The sequence below is a fragment of the Bombyx mori genome, chromosome 9 (assembly GCF_030269925.1).
Source record: "Bombyx mori chromosome 9, ASM3026992v2".
In the NCBI taxonomy this organism is placed as follows: Eukaryota; Metazoa; Arthropoda; class Insecta; order Lepidoptera; family Bombycidae; genus Bombyx; species Bombyx mori.
In genome coordinates, this window is record NC_085115.1 from 16,368,438 (window position 1) to 16,374,615 (window position 6,178).

General features: G+C 40.6%; 1 non-coding gene across 1 annotated transcript; it reads right to left on the reverse strand.

Annotated features, from left to right (window-relative positions):
• Positions 1-900: 900 nt before the first annotated feature.
• Positions 901-975, reverse strand: Mir2774c (microRNA mir-2774c). The gene has a single exon (NR_107443.1). It is a non-coding gene; the product is annotated as a microRNA mir-2774c (primary transcript).
• Between the last annotated feature and the right edge of the window lie 5,203 nt (positions 976-6,178).

The following is a 6,178-nucleotide window of genomic DNA, read 5'->3' on the forward strand; positions in this document are numbered from 1 at the left end:
ACTTCGCGAATGAATGTACTACCGGATCGGAATCGCGACCCGCTGAGAAGATCCGGCGAGAAACTCAGCGAGCTGATTCATGGGTTAGGTTGCACGGCGAACTCTTTGTCGAGTTCGACGAGTATGGTTACCGAGGTCCCTAAGCCTGCTCCTAGAGCTGAAGGCGTCTAGTGCAAAGGTTATTGGATCTGATGGATCCGTAAGGACGTGTCTAGGGCGTCGACGGTGACTGGCTCCTGCATGATCAGGATTCGGGGAGTAGTCAGCGGCGGCTACGATAAGGCGATTATCATGACGCATAGCCTTATCGAAGTACCGTTCCGACGCTGACTTCATGTATTTCTGTATAGATTCGAGGCTCAGGTCGTCGTGTAGGTCAACGTTCTACGAAACTATAACATGTCCTTCTTCAAACAAGCCTTGTGGAGAGTATTTATCGGTAGGCAGTCGCTTGGCTCTGCTCCTGGCATTGCTGACGTCCATAGGCAACGGTAACCACTCACCATCAGGTGGGCCGTATGCTTGTCTGCCTACAAGGGCAATAAAAAAAGCAATAAAAAACGAAGATACCCAAATCTTGCCAACCTCTGCCAACAGTGACATACAATAGCCAGCCGCGTGTCACCCGTGTGCCAACGAACAAATATTGCGTTACCCCTCCCCACGGAGGCACGCGCCGTGCGTCACGTGAGGCCCATTGTTCTGTCCCCCGTGGCTACGACGCGTGGACACCCTACACGCTAATCCCACGGAAATTGCAGACTAAGTGCTGCGCTGATTTTTACCGTTCACTTTTTGGACGAAGCTCGAAGATGCACGCGACACTGGAGGCGAGACGAGTAAGCGTGCAACAGTTAACGTTGCGTGCGCGTATACGTCAATAGTGATAAACTCTGTAGGGATAACGACGAAGGGAAGGTCTTCCACCGAGCGGGTGATATTGCTCTATAGACCGACGGTCCGAATGTTGTTGTTCGGAACTTGTATATATCAAATCAAATCACTTTTTTTTATTCAACATAAATGAAAGTACATACTTGTTGAACGTCAAAAAGAACTACCGCCAATTCACAAAAACTAGCCTCCGTCCTGAGAAGAACTGGCAAGAAACCCAGCGGGCATGTGTTTTTTTTTTAAATATTAGATTATTATTTTTTTGCATATGCGAGCTTATCCTGAAAATGTCGTTAGCGATATTCAGGCATCTGTCAAATATCTTGTGTTCTATGATGGCTACTGCCACAAGTCTTCCGGTCAAACGCTGCCTAATTGTACGTACCAACAAAACATTAACTCTCGAGTCAACAGGGTATTCCACGAAGCCCGCATCGGAAGGCCAATTGACGTTAATCAACTCTCCAGACAGGTTTAATGACCACGAAGGGGACAGGTTAGAAAAAATACATGAGTTTTATGATGTTTCCTGTTAATCCATCCATTTTCTAAAGCGATACTTAATGAGATTCGTACATAATATTAAAATTCAATATTCAGAATTTTTAACAGTACAGAATGCAACATTCAAGATTTTCACTTCAGGTTTGAATGTCATCATGAATGTAGTCAGCATCCATGTCCCTAAGATGAGCCAAGAATTCATTTGTCCAAGAATATAGTGAAATTATCATCTTCTACGCGGTCTCTATAAACGTATTTGCGTAAGTGTGAAAATGCTGGTATAGAAACAATAGTACATGTATAACATTTTCTAAAGAACTTTGCGTTTTTTTTGCTTAGGTGTGTGGACGAGCTCACAGCCCACATGGTGTGAAATGGTTACTGGAGCCCACAGACATCCACAACGTAAATGCGCCACCGACCTTGAGATATAAGTTCTAAGGTCTCAAGTATAGTTACAACGGCTGTCCCACCCTTCAAACCGAAACGCATTACTGCTTCACGGCAGAAATAGGCGGGGTGGTGGTACCTACCCGTGCGGACTCACAAGAGGTCCTACCACCAGTAATTACGCAAATTATAATTTTGCGGGTTTGATTTTTATTACACGATGTTATTCCTTCACCGTGGAGGTCAACCGTGAACATTTGTTGAGTACGTATTTCATCAGAAAAATTGGTACCCGTCTGGGATTCGAACACCGTTGTATCGCTAGATACGAATGCACCTGACGTCTTATCTTTTAGGCCACGACTACTTCAAATTTACCACTTACTAGAGGGAACATTATCCAGCCCAGACCAGTGCTTAAATTAGCCTTCACAGCATTTTGTTGTTCTATGATCCTCATTCCTAACCGGAACATCAAAACTAAATGTTTTAATCTAGAAAAAAAAAAGATATCATATCAAAACAATGACACGAGACATTCCGCAATAGAAATACCCAGAAAACATTAAATTTAATTGAAGACACCAATAAAGCTGATATAGTAGCGGTTGGCAGATGGTGCTCAATTGGTTGTTAGGTGAGTGCCGCCAGGTGGCGCGTGAGTCAATGCTACAATTTAGTTAATAGGACTCGCACGAGGAATTCGGCGTGGCATGGAGTCGTTTTATTGACAACAATTGTGTCCAATTTTCGCATTATTATTAGGTACTAATAGGGCTCAAAATGGTTCGAGTTTATCTCTAAAAGCGCTTTCAAAAATTCATGATTGATGATGAAATACATTAGAATACAATTGATTAACAAAATATAATTTGTCATAAATTATCTAAAGGCATCCCGATGGGCCTCGCGCCGCTACATAAGTTTGAGGTTAAATTGGAATAGGACACCAGTCTTACGCATGTGAATTTACTGTCTTATTAAAATTACCTGTACATGTAACTCGCATCCTTTAAAAAAAGTCAAAAACAGCTTTAAATATATTTTTTTAACGGCGTAAGTGGGTAAACGAACTTACGGACTATCTAATATAAAGTAATTACCGGAGTAAGTAAACAACATAATGCAAAAGCCACCATCAACCCCGACCTGAGTTTAAAGTCACAATGGTATTGGGCCACGGCTCTTCCTCCCTACAAACTGGAACGCTAGAGCGCTTCGCAGACATACCCTGAATGCCAGTGCCAATGATCTTCTGTGGGATTAAGGTGCATCCTACCAATAGTAAGGGCTGGTTGGCCATCACAGTACACTAGAACATATAATATTTAAAAAAGCAATCCCTTAGGCACCTTTTTTTTTATTGCCTTATAGGCAGACGAGCATACGGCCCACCTGATGCTGAGTGGTTACCGTTGCTCATGGACGTTAGCAATAACACGGGCAGAGCCAAGCCGCTGCCTACCGTTTAATAATACTCTTAAAGGACACACACTATTTGAATATGTGTTGAATTTCTAAAGCATTCCCACGTCCTTCGTGACATTGACTGACATAATAATTCCCGTCGCGGTACGTGGAAATTCTCATAAAGACTTCACACCACATAGGCTATGAGTTTGCTAACCATATCAAAAAACTTTAATTGAAAAATGTATTCGGTTCTACTCCACATTTTTCTTTGTCCATCTGACCCAGATCTCCATCAATTGAACGTAAGTTTAGGTGATCATTCCAGGTACGGTCGTTGTACCTCCGAATGTAGCGAGAGTCAACGTTTTATTGCGGATAACGTTAATGCAATTATCACCATCCTTAATTGAACATTTAATTCACGGTATCCACAGAAGCCAAAAAATCTAGTTTGATGTTCGCGTTTTCCCTAACGATATCGACACAGAAATATCCACGCTTCGCTAAGAAATCGAACTTTTGTTCTTTTCAGTACTTTTTTTTTTATATTGCTTAGATGGATGGACGAGCTCACAGCCCACCTGGTGTTAAGTGGTTACTGGAGCCCATAGACATCTACAACGTAAGTGCGCCACCCATCTCGAGATATAAGTTCTAAGATCTCAGTATAGTTACAACGGCTACCCCACCCTTCAAACCGAAACGCATTACTGCTTCACAGCGGAAATAGGCGGGGTGGTGGTACCTACCCGTGCGGACTCCCAAGAGGTCCTACCACCAGTGATTACGCAAATTATAATTTTGCAGGTTTGATGTTTATTACACGATGTTATTCCTTCACCGTGGAAGTCAATCGTGAAGATTTGTTGAATACGTATTTCATTAGAAAAATTGGTACCCGCCTGCGGGATTCAAACACCGGTGCATCGCTACATACGAATGCACCGGACGTCTTATCCTTTAGGCCACAACGACTTCAAAACCTCTTGCACTGTGTCTGCTGAATTTTAAGACAAGTAGTTAAGACGTGAAAGTGTAAAAAAAGTCTATTTCGCATTTATAATAACAGTATAGCTTACACACAAAACGCTTCTCGATGACTACACGCGATTTCATTTACTACAAGATAATTTGCCAGAGAATTGCATTTTTGATGTTGGTTGGATGGATTTTGAATGGTTTTCTTAGGGATACTTAATATTGTTGTAAACAAACTGATCCAAACTGGCGATATCGTGCGTCTAAGTTTTAAGAATAAAGCATCCTTTCAGTCTTATTAAGTTAGACGGGAAGCTGGCGACCCTCCAGTGCTGATCGGTGCCGGAGTTTTATTGACAACATCATGTTGCAACTATCAATCTTGAGTCATTTAATCAATATCTCAGAAGAATTCTAAAACAGTACGTCCATTAAGCTGATGCGTGCTTACTTGAACTCATTGAGGTGCATTCATTTAACGTCTAAAGCAATACAACTTGCAAATGTGAACTTACTGATTAATAAGTTTAATTCAGATTAATAGAAGTTGTACTAGTCAATATTCCACCAAAAAGATCCCCTCGAAACCAAAACTAAACTAGTAACAAAAAGCTTTCGCCAGCATGTGTAACTTAAAACGTGTTAATTAAATAAAAGCTCTTTGTAAAGGTGTCGCCCGCAGTACTGCACGAAAAGGGTATTTTACAAACTACCCGCATCAGCCAAGCGCTTGATAGTTTAGGTAAAAATGTACCCTCATTATAGCCTGAGCGTAACGTTCTGTTAACTTTAGGATAATGGTACGGTATTTGTTTCTATTAAATGCAGAATATACGAGACAGCGCATCTCAAACTTACTGAATCTAAGATAAAATCTAGTTTTAGGTGATCATTTTGGTATTTTTTTCTATATTCTTTCTTTACGTTTGAAAGTTAAGAATGATTCATGCCAAGATTTTGTGGTACGATATCGCTTAAAGGATATAATTAATTGGCGGGGAATTTTGTGAGCCGTGGGCTCGTCCTCCTATCTGATACAATATAAATAGTATCCAAGGTTCACATTATAAGCACACACATATAGTAGCATCGCTGAAAAATAATTAATAATGTTGAAAACAGTTTTACTCATGTATCAAATCTAACAAGGAAATGACTTACAGTCGATCCTAAAATTAAAATAAGCCGTTAAATACTGAGGAATCATCTATCAAAACGCGCACGGTACCGCATTAGTAAGCGTCCGAAGGTGGAGACCCTTCACAAAAGGGGCCCTTTTTGCCTCAATTGCTGTAGGTAATTTTAATTGTCCAAAATTAATAATTTCCTCGTCCGACCCGCATGGCCAACGCTGATTGTTATCCACGTCTCACCCTTAGCCCTTTGTTTCGTAATTGGAAGGTATTTTTCACATATTTAGATTATTTGAATGTAAGAGCTTTAATATGTGCATTTATGGCAATTTTGGGAGATTTTGGTCCGGGACTTGGGGTCTTATTTCTCATTTTAGTTGCGTTCTATTTGATACTCAAGTTGCTATATTAAGACAAATTCATTTATGATGTAATTGTAGCCACATGAAATTCCTAATGTTTGTTAACGCCTCCACAGTATTACAAATGCGGTTATCTTACTTTAAATTAGCGCACAAAGATCTCTGCTTTTATCTGGCGATTAGTATCATTTTACAAAATATGGAACCGTAACAATATAAACATAATTACGGGCAGAAAACTTCTTCGTGCAGTAATTTTGTATTAATTATAAAACTAAACTGTATGTGTAAAACTATTCCATATTATTTTATTTCACATATAGCCAGACCTCAGTGTACGTCTGGGCGGCTAGTATTCCTGACCCGGCAATACAAAATCGATTTACACACAACAAAGCAAGTGACTCTCGAACATTGTCAAGGGAACAATAACTATGGCCCAGGTGCACGGATAACCCTGCGATGAAATCCGTTGGAATAACTTAGGGTCAAAAACATCCCCAA